Source organism: Hyaena hyaena, unplaced genomic scaffold (genome assembly GCF_003009895.1).
Source record: "Hyaena hyaena isolate Hyena2069 unplaced genomic scaffold, ASM300989v1 scaffold_503, whole genome shotgun sequence".
In the NCBI taxonomy this organism is placed as follows: Eukaryota; Metazoa; Chordata; class Mammalia; order Carnivora; family Hyaenidae; genus Hyaena; species Hyaena hyaena.
Window position 1 is genome coordinate 401784 of NW_024081132.1, and position 13807 is coordinate 415590.

A 13807-nucleotide genomic window follows, 5' to 3' on the forward strand; every position below is an offset into this window, starting at 1 on the left:
ATATCTATTTTGTGTAGGTCTACCAAAATGAAGGGATGGTTGTTTCAGTAAGTCCTGTTACTGTTCAGAGGTTACTGGAGAAAGTGATTGGTCATGTGAATTTATCTGGAAGTGTTTTCTTTATTCACTTATGTATAATATTTATATACTCGTTATACATATACACCTGTATGTGAATTCTCGAAAACCTTGAAAAAGCATAGGGGCGCTTGGGTGGCTCAGTCGGTTAAGCGTCTGACTTCAGCTCAGGGCATGATCCCACGGTTCGTGGGTTTGAGCCCCGCGTCAGGCTCTGTGCTGACAGCCAGCTCAGAGCCGGGAGCCTGCTTCCAATTCTGTATCTTCCTCTCTCTCTGACCATCCCCTGCTCATTCTCTCTCTCTCTCTCTCTCTCTCTCTCAGAAATAAATAAAACATTTAAAAAATCTTTTTAAAAGAAAAAGCATAAACAATGGCTTTTCAAGAGTAAAGTGTTTTTGGTCTGCCCAGATTTTCTCTGAGAAAATGCCCCTCCCCTGTTCTCAATCTATGTAGCTTGGGTACAGCTGATCCTATACTCTGCTTCTAAGGGTGCCACATGACCTAGGCCCATCCAATTAGAACATTCCATTTCACTGGACTCAGTGATTGGTTCAGGGGTGAGCATGTGACCCAAGCTCGGCCAATGAGACTCAACCCCCAGAATTTTTCTGCGATTATGTGGAGAAACTTGCACTCTGCTAGATAGGGTTGCTAAGCAGATGGAATGTAGCCTGCAGCTGCTGCAGACTAGCCTTGTCGCCACCTGGGGAAACATCAGAGGGAAGGAGAAATGAGAATGAATCTGGTTCCTGCTAACATTATTTGAGCACCTCTACTTAGCTGTGTGTCAAGTAAGAAAGGCTACACTTTTATTTGGTTTAAGTTAGTTTTCTGTCACTTATAACTAAAAATGTCATGCTAATACAATGGTGATACTCGACCATGTGGGAGGTTTTACAACTTGAGTCATTTTGTTTGATCTCCATAAAAGGGGATGATAGGTAATATCACACAGGGGTAAAGACAGGCCATGAGAAGATATCCATTATTAATAACTAGTCCCACCCTATCATATATGAAAAACTAGTAATATTCATAATGTTTATGTTTATGAAAAACACTTCCAGGGTTATACACATCTTGTGTTTTCTAACTTGGCATTATCAAGACAGACACAGAGCACCAATTCAGAAGTCAGCTTAAAATCCAGAAGGAAATAAATTCTCTTACTCCCTTGACCCCTTGCTGGAGTCCATGGCCTTGGTAACCTTGGTGAACTACTTAGTTAAGGCTTGTCCTAGCAATTGATCACTGCATTGATATCGATTTTGAGGGCATCAGAGTAGGTACTATGTTAGAAAAATGAAGATGAGAGAGAGTTTATAGTTTCTGTTAACTTTGCTTCCAGGGCTATCAAGTTACTTTGTCTAATAGTGAGGTACAACACTATAAAAAAAAAAAAAAAGAATTCCTGGGACAGGTGCCTGGGTGGGTCAGTTGGTTAAGCGTTTCAGCTCAGGCCATGATCTCCTGGTTTGTTGAGTTCAAGCCCTGAGTTGGGCTCTGAGCTGATAGCACCGAGCCTGTTTGGGAATCTCTCCCCCACCCCCCACCCCTCCCTTGCTCACACTCTCTCTCTGTATCAAAATAAATAAATAAACTTAAAAAAATGTTTCTGGATCAAAAGTGGGAAATCACAGGTAAGTTCTGAGGCAGAGCAAGTGTGTCAGGTATTAGACTACACACACCTCACCTGCTGATTTGTTTCCCAGTGCTAGGCTAGTTGCTTCTGGTAACTGGCTATTATAGGTCTGTGAGCATGCTGGTGCTTTCTTCTCTTCACTAGCTATACCCATAAGCCACTGAGAGTCAGGATCTGAAAGAGGTCTATCAGGAAGCCTTGGGTACCTTGCTTATTATGGTGGCCTTTGACTGTATAGTCCCGGCAAATCATTACTACCCTAATGGTGAATGTAGAGTTGGAGAGAGGAGTGATGGGTAGGATCCAAGCCAAGTGTATGTATATGGAGGTTGTCCCCAAAGACAGTACTCAAAGCTTCCCAAGGGAGAGGACCAGAGCATCCTCCAAAGGAGATGGCTTCAAGTCCTGGTTAATGGGGTTATACAGAAATTTGACATTTTTCACTGCCTGAAACTTGAGCACCCTTCCCATTTGGGAGGACTCCCAAATCAGATGGGAGGCAAGACCCATGAACTCTAATACGATGTTGAGTATGATGCCAGAAGAGGCAAGAATGAAATGCAATGCTGTTTTAGGATTTGGGGCTGCCCATTAAACTCAAAATGGCTAATTGGAAGTATAATGTATAACCTGAAAGAGGAAGAGGAAAGTCACAGTGATTGATCAAAATAACTTACCACTGGTGGGAGAACCTGTGAAAAGAGCTGCTTTCCTGTTTCTGGCCCACTTGGTAAGCGTTAGGGTTCATGAGAAAGCCCTCTCAGGCGCTACTACAGGCCCCTTGGAGAAAGAGTGAGAAAATTGGACTCTGGTTCAGAGGGTAAAGGTAGTGTGGCCTTAGTTAAGATTCTTGGGTTGCAAGTAATAGTATCTAGTTGGAGCCTGCTTAAATAAACAAAGAATTCATACAAGGAGCCCCTTTTAGACCTGGGAAAGAGGGGCCCCAGGACAGGATCTAAAAGGCCCTAAGCCCACCTCACCTCAGACAATGAGAAGTCAGTTGATTCAAGGAAATTTATTCACCCAGAGCCCTTACTTCCCTCTTCTCAATGACACTCTTGGAATTCTTTGCCCAAATGATCACAAGAAACTTGTTTCAAGACCTGCGTGGGGCCTTTTCCATGGATCTGTTCTCCCAAGGATAGACAGGAATGTCAGTGTCAGTACCTTTAGATCAAAGGGGTGGTAAAGTGATAGCTGTTTGTGGATGGATGGAAGAGGCTTGGACATGTGCAAAAGGACCCTCTTCACAGTGCAGGACAAAACCAGGGGTGGAAAGAGATAGGAGTCTGCTGTCTCCCAACTACCATGTTCTATCTGTCAGAACTCTAAGGACCCATGAATTCTGAATTTGAACATTGTCTTCCAAGAAAAGGTCTTCCAGAAGCTTTATATGAAAGTATATTTGTCAAGATAAGATGACTTAATATATTTTATTTAATTGTTTGCTAACTTGATTTATAACTTTCAAGTATGTTGGCATGTTTTATGTGAGCCTCCATTTACGTTCTTGCTCTGGGCCCTGCAAATGTTACAGGTGAGCCTGTAACAGGGACAGGGACAAAGCTGGGTGTTAGGGGGCCACAGACTCAAGAGAATGGCTATTTCTTGTGTCTTTTCCATTCCTCATTCCTACTTCTTTCAGAGCAGTTCCTTCATTCTTCTTCGCTTTCTGAACATTGGTTTCCTTTGAACTCAGCTCTCATAGTAGAGAGTGGTCACAGTCAGCTCCAAAGATTCTATGCTACAGGTCCAGACCCCTGGAGAGACTAGTCCCTGCTTGAAGTACTATTTCTAAATACTTTTGAAAGAAACTTTGATTCAGTCTGTGCCGCATCAGCTATGGACAGGGGCAAGGTCATGTACAAATTGGGAAGAAAAATATCATGGTGAACTGGGCAGAGGTATTAAAAGTTGTCCACTAAAATGAGGCAATTGGCCAACCAGCCTGGGTCATTGTTCCACTCCCACCCTTAGGTCCTAACCCATAAACCGTGCTCTTGGGGCTGGTTGATCCACCCAGTGAAGTCCTGGAAGTGAGTGAATAACCTGCAGAAGCAGGGGAGGAGAATACTGCCAATAAAGGGAAAAATTCTCAACTAGAAAGGTTGCAATCTCATTTTGCAGTGATCCATTTTTTAGAGTAGGGATATACTGGTTACCTAATCATTCATCAAGGGTGGCCTTTTTTTTTTTTTTTTAAATGTTTTATTTATTTCTAGGAGAGAGAGAGAGACAGCATGAGCAGGGGGAGTGTCAGAGAGAGAGGGAGTCACAGACTCTGAAACAGGCTCCAGGCTCTGAGCTGGCAGTCAGCACAGAGCCCGATGCGGGGCTCAAACCCACAAACAGCAAGATCATGACCCAAGCGAAAGTCGGACGCTTAACCGACTAAGCCACCCAGGCGCCCCGAGGGTGGCCTTTTCTATCTCCTCCTAAAAGTCTCTGAGATCTACACAGGGCTCTCCACCTTTTTGTCTACATTGTTTCAATAGTGTTTTATTTGTCTTCAAATGTTTTTAGAGTTTGCCTCTTTATCTTTTTTTCTTTTGTTTTCTTCCTCTTCCTTTCCTTTCTTTCTTTCCTTCTTTTCTTCTTTCTTTCCTTCTTTCCTTTCTGTCTGTCTGTCTGTCTCTCTCTTCCTTCCCTCTTCCAGCTTGGAGCCTGACAAGATCTCGGGCATGACCATGAGATCTTGACCTGAGCTGAAATTAGGAGTTGGACACTTAACCTACTGAGCCACCCAGATGCTCCTAGACTCTGCCGCTTTAATTTACTCTGCCATCTGTGATGATTCTCAGGTACAAGTCTGACCATGCCACTCCTGTGCTTAATTCTTTAATGTTCAATGCCCTGTCCTCCTTCTCCCTTGCTTTGAGCACAGATGCCTTATCTTGGTTTACAAGCCTCTTTATGCTTACCTTGTAGCTTCATCACTCACCATCTTCTTCAATCTTAGACCAGCCTGCACAGCTTCAGTGCCTTCAGGAGACACATGATCTCCTCTGGGCCTTTGCACATGCTGTTCTCCCTGTCGGCCCATATTCCTGGTCCTGTTACCTAACTAGAAAAGGAGTTAAGATATGATGATTTTTGAGGTATTTTGGTGGCATCCAAAAGTAGGCTTTTTTGTTGTTGTTGTTTTTGTTTTTTTTTGAGAGAGAGAGAGAGATAGAGACAACATGAGCAGGGGAGGGTCAGAGAGAGAGGGAGATACAGAATCTGAAGACAGGCTCCAGGTTCTGAGCTGTCAGGACAGAGCCTGATGAGGGGCTCGAACCCACGAACTGTGAGATCATGACCTGAGCCAAAGTCGGATGCTTAACCCACTGAGCCACCCAGGCGCTCCCAAAAGTAGGCATTTAGATAGATAGGAGATGGACTAGGAAAGGTACTTTAGGAGGCTAAAGAGGGTGGATCTGGAGGCCAGAATGGGTGTTTAGCTTTCTACTGGAGGAAGGACATGCCTTCTAAGAGAAGAGGAAGCAAGGATGGGCCCAGTTTATAGGCTCTGGAGGGGATGTAAGGGAAGGGAGACATTATGCCTATTGGTCTCTGTGAAGTAAAAGGCCAGCTTGAATTTACTGATCTGAGGATGGAGGGCAGTCATTTGAGATGAGTGGTGAAGGGTTGGAATGTCAGAGGAAGCAGGTCCAGGATAAGCAAAAGGAATCCCAGTTATGACCAGAGATCAGCCCAGAGTGAAGTTGGTAAATTTGGTTTTTCTTTACCTAAGCCTAGCTGCCTGCATATAAGAGCAGATGGAGGACTCTTGTTTTAGTCTGGGATTTGGCTTTGGTAGGATGACTTTTTTGGGAGGACAGAAGGGAGGCATAGTTGAAGGTACTGGGAGAAAATGGTTACAAAGGTCTACCTTGGGGTTGGGACTGTGGTTCCTAGTACTGGAGCTAGTCTATGCCAAAATTTCATCAGTCTGAGCATCATATTTAGCTTAAGATGACTTATAGTTATCTTGGGAAAAATGCTCCTTTATTGTGAAATTATATTCTCCCTACATCTTGATATTAAAATGTCTTAAAAATTAAATTATGGTGGGTGTATTAGTTTTCTAAGGGCAGCCATAATGAATTACCACAAGCTGGGTGGCTTAAAGCAACAGATATTCTCTCATAGTTTTGGAAGCTAGGAGCCTGAAAGTCTGATTGTAGGCAATTGTTGGTGTTCCTCAGCTTGTAGAGTATCCCTCCAGTCTCTGCCTTTGTCCTCATCTTGCCTTCCCCTCTGTGTCTGTGTCTCATATCTTCTTCTGCCTTTCTTTTTTTTTTTTAAGTATTTGTTTATTTTGAGAGAGAGCGAGAGAACGTGTGTGTATGCACACACAGGGGTGGGGCAGAGAGGGAGAGAGAATCCCAAGCAGCCTTTCCACTGGCAGTGCAGAGCCTGACATTGGGTTTGATCCCACCAACCAAGAGATCATGACCAGACTCGAAATCAAGAGTTGGATGCTCAACCGACTGAGCCACCCAGGTGCTCTTCTGCCTTTTATTATAAGGACACCTGCCTTTAGGTCTAGGGCCCACCTAAATCCAGAATGATCTCAACTCAAAATCTTTTTAAAAATTTTAAGTTTATTTATTAACTTTTTTGAGACAGAGAGAGAATGGGGGAGGGGCAGGGACAGAAGGAGACAGAAAATTCCAAGTAGCCTCCACGATGTCAGCCCAGAGCCCAATGCAGGGCTGGAACTCATGAACCATGAGATCATGACTTGAGCTGAAACCAAGAGTTGGAAGCTTAACTGACTGAGCCACCCAGGTGCCCCTCAAAATCTTTTTCATTTTTTACTTTATTTTATTTTTTTTATTTTTTACTTTATTTTTAAAGAGCATGTGAGCCAGTGCAGGACGGGCAGAGGGAGAGAAAGAGAATCTTATGCAGGCTCCACACTCAGCGCGAGCCTGACACAGGCTCAATCACATGAACCGTGAGATTATGACATTAGCTGAAATCAAGAGTTGGATGCTCAACCAACTGAGCCACATGGGAGCTCCTTGTCTCAAAATCTTTAATTTATATCTGCAAAGACACTTTTCCTGAAAAAGGTCACATTCAGAACTTCTGAAGGTTTGGATTTGTATATATCATTTGGGGGGGGCACTATTCAACTCACTATAGTTGTATTAGATGGTAATCATTTCCCCCCAATGTCTATGCTTGAAAAAAGAAAAAGAGGTGGGGGGAAGGTCAGAGAGCAGCATTATTAGAGTTGAGTTTTCAAAGAGGGAGCAATTAATGGGTATAGTATTGTCTGGTTCTTGTTTGCAGAGTTCTGGGGGAACTCAGGAGAAACACCAACCACAGGCCCTGTATTAGGGTAGGATAATGGGCCAGACTTCTCCATTGTCCAAAAAAAGATAAGGAACAGATATGACTTGTACTTAGGGAACACAAGCTAGCAGTCCATGCTGCAAGAACAGAATCAGTGAGGAGTATGAGGTTAAGGTTCAGTAGTGCAGGAGGTCAGGAAGAGGCTAGGAAACAGTGAACTTGTTAGAGAGGAAACCTGATGGACAGGGTAAATAAAGGATGCTATCTTGTCCTGATCTTACGGCCTCAGGGAGTGAGCCAGTTTGAAAGCATAGGAGTCCATGAAACTGTTATTGCTTTTTCACAGGAGTCTCTCTTACTCAGTGGTGCGCTTATCAAGGACAGGAATAGTGTTTTACTGAGCACTCAGCACAAGGTCCAGCCTATGAAGGGGCCCAGGTTGAACTGAACTGAAAGGACCTGTCATTTTGGAGCATTCTTCCCTCCTACCTTTAACAGTTGATAAATCTACTTTAAGCGTAACTATCACATTACATATTTGGTGTATGTGATGACCAATGACTTTTTTTGTTTACAGTATGAAAAGATGTTGCTTTTGAATAGATACCTCCAGCACCTCAGGTGCCTTTACTTAGCCCCAACATTACATAATTTAGAATTTCACAAACTGGTATCAAGAGGGGGAGAAACAGGATCCTGAATGACTTTTGGGGAATAATAGTGATCTTCACTAAGTGCCTCCTTTGCAAGAAGTACACGATGAGCAGAGCACAAGGTAGTCCCTCTCCTTGGCTGAAAAGAATGTCACTGTGGGTTTATCATTTCTCAAATTCCCAGAGCTGAAGATATAAATGATGAGGTCTTTCACATTCTGTACTTATACTTTTCTTACTCAGTGGTGATCCTTAAGCCCCAGAAGCTGCATCATTTCCCCGGATTTCAAGGATGATGCCCCCACGAATATATCAGAGGAGGATGCAGGAGGCCTTGTTTTAACACATCGATTTTATAAAATATTTCTGGAGTATGCTTGTGATTTTGTTGTTCATAGAAGCAAAGAAAAATGGTATTAGTTGTTGAGTTTAAAAATTTTTTTTAAACCAAAATGTCCAAAACAGGAACTGAATTGGTTTTGCCCTCTAACGATGAAACATGCAAACTGTATAGATTTGAGACCTGTGGAATTATAGGGTAATTATTGTACATTCCAGAAGGGAGGCACGAACTGCAAATTGTTCCAAACTATTGAAATAATGGCCACAGGAAGTGAGCATACTTTAAAAACCCTATATGGTGTTACATTTCAGAAATGAGCTGGGTTGGAAAATGAAACCAGCTTCTCTTCTCGCTGCTGAGTTTTCCTGAATTTCCTACAAGCTGCTTGGAATTTTGCAAACAATTCACAGCTGATAAAATAAAAGGCAGCAGAACTGAGTGTTTGTGGTGTAGACCCTGGAGGCAGCCAGCAGGAGAGAAGGGTCACTGTCTGCCCCTTGCATTTCTGTAACCAAAAACTGTACAATTTTTTTAATTTTCTTTTTGTCCTCTTAAATAAACGGGAATCAGCTGAAGACCTAATCCTTTCTGATTATCAGGGTAACCTGAACTTAGACTGCCCCAGAACCTTCTTGGAGAGTTTAGTTTCTTCTTACAATTTTTGTTTATTTGCTCAAAGAACATTCACTGGCTACCCACCGTGTGCCAGGCCTGATATTTGGTACTAGATTCAAGAACACGCTCTCCACCCGTGAAGGTCTCCCTCATGGTGGGCAAGAACTAGATCTAGAAACAGACACTTTGAACATGGTGTGCCAAGAGCTGTGCAGAGGTTGGTACAGGGGGGCTGCATGAGCAGAATCTGCACAATCAGATGCATGTAAGTGGGAGTTTGCCACTTAACAGTGGAGTATGTTTTGTGAGGAGAAATTTCTCCTGTTCTCAGTATTTCAGTATCACTAGTCTTAGGAGTGGAAGGAACGAACTGTGTGAGAAGAGATGGAAGAGGTAGGCAGGGGCTAGATCATCAAAGCTTTGAATGCCAGGCTGAGAGATTTAAAATTTAGCCTGCAGGCAAAAGGAATTAACGGTAGGGTTTGTGCAAAGAAGTAGTATGTTCAGATTTTTTAGAGCCATCATTCTGTGTAGAGTATGGACTGTAGGGAGATTATAAAGAGTTTGTTGCAATCTGATCAAAGATGATGAAGGAGTCTTTGGTGACCTAATATTTGGGTCAGCTTTCACTGAAACTTTTCCAGGCTTGGAGCTAATCATACAGATTTGGGAAACAGAAATAAACAGACCAAATGTTTAAAGTACATATATATAAGTTTGGGGCAGCCCAAATGTCACCTCCTTTATTAAGCCTTTACTCATCTACATGTGGGCGGAGATCATCACTGTTTTGGGGACTCACATAGCACTTTGTCAATTTCTCTATTATAGCCCTTACATGCCTATAATTATTTATTTCTTTGTTGGCTCCTCCTCTGTGGGCTCTGGACTCAATGTTAGACACCCTGTCTTATTCATTATTGTATCCCCAGTGTTTAGAAGCATCCATGAACGTTTTCCAAGTGAATGAAGAGGCAAGCTGCGGTGTAGTGGAAAAGGTACTTAACTGGCTGTTGGGAACTGGGGCTCTAATCCTGGCTCTGCTACTAAGTGGCTGAGTAACTTTGAACAAGTCCCCTCATTGCTCTGGGTCTCAATTTCCTCATCTGTAAAATGAGAATAAAAATACAACCCTCTTCCTCAGGGTTATGGAGATTAAATGAGGTAACAGAACTCACAAGCTGCCTGCCCTGTTTGTGCCCTGCCCTTGTCAAACAGCCCAGACTATTGTTCCTGTCATTTGGATCTCATTTGCTCTCTCTTTTTCTCCTGGTGAGAGCTGAGCTGAAAGCTGTTGCCTTGATGGAAGGGAAGTTTGCGGCAGCAGCATACGGACCATCCAGGTGGCCCCTGTGTTGCTGGAAGGGCAGATGACAAAAAGAGGGGACCATGTTAGGCTAGAGAGAGAGACCTGCTTTTTGGTGGCCCTGAACCTGTAGGAGGACCCAAAGTAGGGTGAGGAAGGCAGAGATCTTTATCACGTGCTGAGGGGGTCTGAGGAAACCCTCTAACAGTGCCCCCTAAGCCCAGGAGTTTAGCAGCATCTGGAGGAATGCCACTTCTATGAAGACCATTCATTCATCCAGTGTTACAATTTTTTAGTGCCTTGGGCTGATGTAATTAACAGTATCATAGTTTTCTTTTTTTCTTTCCTTTTTAAAAAAGTTTTATTTAAATTGCAGTTAACATACAGTGTAATATTAGTTTCAGGTGTACAATATAGTGATTCAGCACTTACATACAACACCTGGTGCTCATCACAACAAGTGCACTCCTTAATCCTCATCATATAGTTTTTCAAGTTCCAAGAAAGATATACAGGAGTGGTAAAAAATTGCAAATGCCAAGTAAAAGCAATACCATTCTGAAAAAAATGGAAAATTATGATTGTAGACACTACCATCCCAAGAGATGACTATCAATTCCCAAGTGAGAGGTCTTTCTAGAAGCATTTGTTTGCATTATAAAGGCAAACTTTTCTGGACACCTGGCTGGCTCTCTCTTGGAACAGCATGCAATGCTTGATCTTAGAGTTGCTAGTTCAAGCCCTATGTAGGGTGCAGATATTTACTAAAAGAAAAATAAAGCTAAAAATAAATAAATAAAGGCAAACTTTTCCATCAAAACTTGCTATACCCCCAACTTACAAGGCATGTGGCTGAGGAGATCCTTGAACCTGCAACTGATGATTTGTAGAGTTTTCTTGGAATCCCATTTATTGAGTTTATTTAGCTGCATGGACTTGGCCTTATCATAAGACATTTGGTTAAGAAAGATGATGGGGCATGGGGGAAAGGAGAGGGAGATTGAGGCCTGTGATCCTTCTCTAAAGGCTAAAGTCAGTCCTGGTGTTAAAGCTAGTGACCTTAAAAAAATAATAAAAGTGTGTTTCCATTTTGCAAGGCTTAAAAAAATATTGTGTGCTCAGATGGCACCTTTAATCACGAAGAACTTTTGGCTGAGTTCCAGGCTGATTCTGCTGGCACAGAGAGCTCTGAGATCATACCCTATATTCAGTGCACAGGAGAAATATTTCATCCATCTCTAAAATAAAGAGGGGGAAATGGAGCATATTTGAACAGTTTGACAGCAAGACCATACCAGGGTGAAAAGTGAAGGACACCCTATCTATTTGGAGTTACAGAAAGGTACTGTTAATTCTAAGTAGTTAAGTGGCATTTTTTTTTCATTCTTAGTGTTTCAGAATAAGCTAAGAAGCTTGTATAAATCTGAAGGCAATCTCCTATTTCACAGATATATAAATGAAGGCAGACAGATTTTGTGATTTATCTAAGAGTACTTTAAATTTAAAAAAGAAAGGAGGAAGGCAAAGGGAAAAAAAAAATCCCAAAGTAGCAGGTTGTGACCCAGGAGTTTGAGCTCTTAGAGCTGAATTTAATCCACACCCAGGCCAAATATAATTCTCCAGGATGGAAACGGTCCAGGACACCAGAGCTAACATTCTCTACCTTTGCCAAAGAGCCTGAGGCGGTTTGATGACATGCAGTCAGAACCTCACTTTTATTTCTCAACTGAAGGAAAGTAAGGCCAGCATCATATGACAGGCACTTCCCACCATGACAGGACAGTGATTCAGGCCCACCAAAGGAAATGTGTTTCCCCTTGATTCATCATTGCTTCTTGCATCACTGTTATTTTTTGGAGGTCTCCTATTCAAAGCTTTATTTGTTGGATTGTTGGATCATATAATTTTAGGTGGCAAGGTTGATTCAAGCCTTACTCTGTGTGCCAGTATTGAGGACCAGATTATACACTGTGCTGCTGCTTTACTACATCTCTCAGAGTCTTAGCTGTGGGAAAGGCTGGGTGATTGCTCTGCATATTAGAAATTGAAACCCCACCACTAAATGATGAAAAATGGTCCAGGCAAAAACTGCTGTGGAAATCTGAAAGCCATTATCTTTTCCACACTTCCTCTCTTCACCTTCATTTTGTTTGGGAATGCACAGGGACACCCGTGAACAAAAATAAACCAACTTGCCCTTGACTGATTGTTCTGCCTTTTGAGTTATCACATGTGAGTACTTCTGGCTCCCAGATATGGTGAAATAAAGAGACTGCTGGGAAGCCAGCCACAAATTAGAGTGATCTTCCAGCATCTTCTACCTAGAGAAATGGTTCAGGACATTCAAATTAACAACATGCCCTGCCCCAAAGTTGATCTGGCTTTTGAATTAGGTTTGGGATTTCAGAAATGTGAAAAAGAAAGCATATAAGAATCTTGATGTGTTTTCTCAGTTCAACCTTGTCCATTTACTCTTACTGGCCCTTTTTAATCCAAGACTCTATATGGAGCCTATACATATTTGACTGCTCCCAAGAACTGTCTCAATTTAGAGCACCTTTAGGAAAGGCAGAGTCACTTTAGGAGGTAGAGAGTGAGACGTGGCACCTCTTCCACAGGAACGAATCAATATAGCAGAGCCACTCAGGGTACAAGGTTTTGCTACGGCTTAAATCATGTTGTCAACCCAAACACAATGGGCTTTGTTACTCCTGTGTAAAGAGGAAATGGAGCAGTTTTTGGCCTCCCCCGACTGTATTGTAGGGTACACAGGACGGCAATTCCAGGCATAACCTTTAGGAGACACAATCTGCTTTTGGCTATTCAGTGTTCCCCAGCAAGTTAAATAGCTGTCTCTGAAATGCATGGAAATATTCATGATTTTTCATAGTCTATCATAGTTTTAGGTTTGGGGGAGGGACTTGGGTGTATGTGGACGGGGGGGTGGTCGGTCAGGGAAACAGAATAAAGCCTTTTTGGCTGAGGATTCTAACACCTGTGATTTATCTTAAATCACACACGCACTGTAATTTCAAGGCAGTGTTTTCTGGCGGGAGCACTCAAGCTGAGGGGCCTGCTGTGGCTCCTATTTATTTCAGATGTGGGGAGTTACCTCTGAGTTCAAAAGTCCTTGCGTGGGAAGCGCAGAGGAACTGCGAAATACCTCCCCAAGAAAAGCCTAACAGCTCAAGGGGAGAAGCCGGGGCTGGGTTCCAGTAGCTGCCTGGGAAAGCTACAGGGGGCCATGGGCATCTCATCTCACGGAGTGGTAACGGTCCTGCAAGTGGTCTGAGGGGACCTTTTCTTTATTTGACAACTTGTCGCGAGGGGTGGGGGCTGCCCAGCACAGCGAAGAGGTCTGTGGGGAGGGATTCTGCCCGGGCACCTCCTAAGGACTGGAGGAGCGCAAGTCTCTCCAAGTGACAGCGCGCGCCCCTCTCCGTCCGCTCCCCTCCTCCGAGGCCAGTCTGCGGGCAGAGGTGTCTTGCGCCAGCTCGTCTCCCTCCCCTCCTCCCCAGCTCGTCCGGCCCGACCCAGCCTCAGCGGGAGCCCCGCCAGTCTCTGGGCAGCCTGAGCCCCTGAGCGCTCGCCCAGCCTGTCAGTAACCGCCGTTAGCGCTTTCTTCCTTTCTTTCTTTCTTTTTTTTTTTTTTTCCTCGTCTTCTTTTCTTTCCCCCTTCTGCCTTTGTCCCGCTTAGTAACTGGGCTCTGACCAATCGCCGCCTTACCGGCCAGCGCCGGCTGGATCCTGATTGGCCTACTTGGGGCGCGCAGCCGTCTCCCGCTCCTTCGCTGGAGCAAGGCAGACAAAAGACGCAGGCTCCGGGCTCCGGCAACCCAGCTCAGCCAATCACCACCCACCTCATCCTCTCTTTTTAC

General features: G+C 43.6%; 1 protein-coding gene across 3 annotated transcripts in view; it reads left to right on the forward strand.

The window, feature by feature from the left end:
• Nucleotides 1–13807, forward strand: part of LOC120247089 (phosphatidylinositol 3-kinase regulatory subunit gamma) — a 159465-nt gene that overhangs the window by 17751 nt on the left and 127907 nt on the right. The window contains exon 1 of one of the 3 annotated variants that reach the window (XM_039254840.1): nucleotides 751–872. The exons of 1 other annotated variant lie outside the window; for it this stretch is intronic. The gene's annotated coding sequence lies outside the window, so the exon portion shown is untranslated. Of the gene's footprint in view, nucleotides 1–750; nucleotides 873–9563; nucleotides 9622–13807 lie in introns of those variants that run through there. One more of the 3 variants, XM_039254843.1, reaches the window with a different exon arrangement.